This window comes from Molothrus aeneus, chromosome W (genome assembly GCF_037042795.1).
Source record: "Molothrus aeneus isolate 106 chromosome W, BPBGC_Maene_1.0, whole genome shotgun sequence".
Taxonomy (NCBI): Eukaryota; Metazoa; Chordata; class Aves; order Passeriformes; family Icteridae; genus Molothrus; species Molothrus aeneus.
In genome coordinates, this window is record NC_089679.1 from 3,374,135 (window position 1) to 3,374,338 (window position 204).

Here is a 204-nt window from a genome sequence, read left to right on the forward strand (position 1 = left end):
CTTGAATGTTTTGCTCTCTTCATAGTTGTTACTTAGAGCAGCTTAGGCAGGCTGGGGCTGGCTGATGTCCCCCACGCAAGCAGGGGCATTCCTGGTGCTTAGTATTTCATGTGCAGGGCTCAGGCTGGTGGGATCCCATTCCAGTGCTGCAGAGCTCCGCTCCTGAAAGAAGTTGAACTGGTATAAACAAAAATTGAGGGGTTT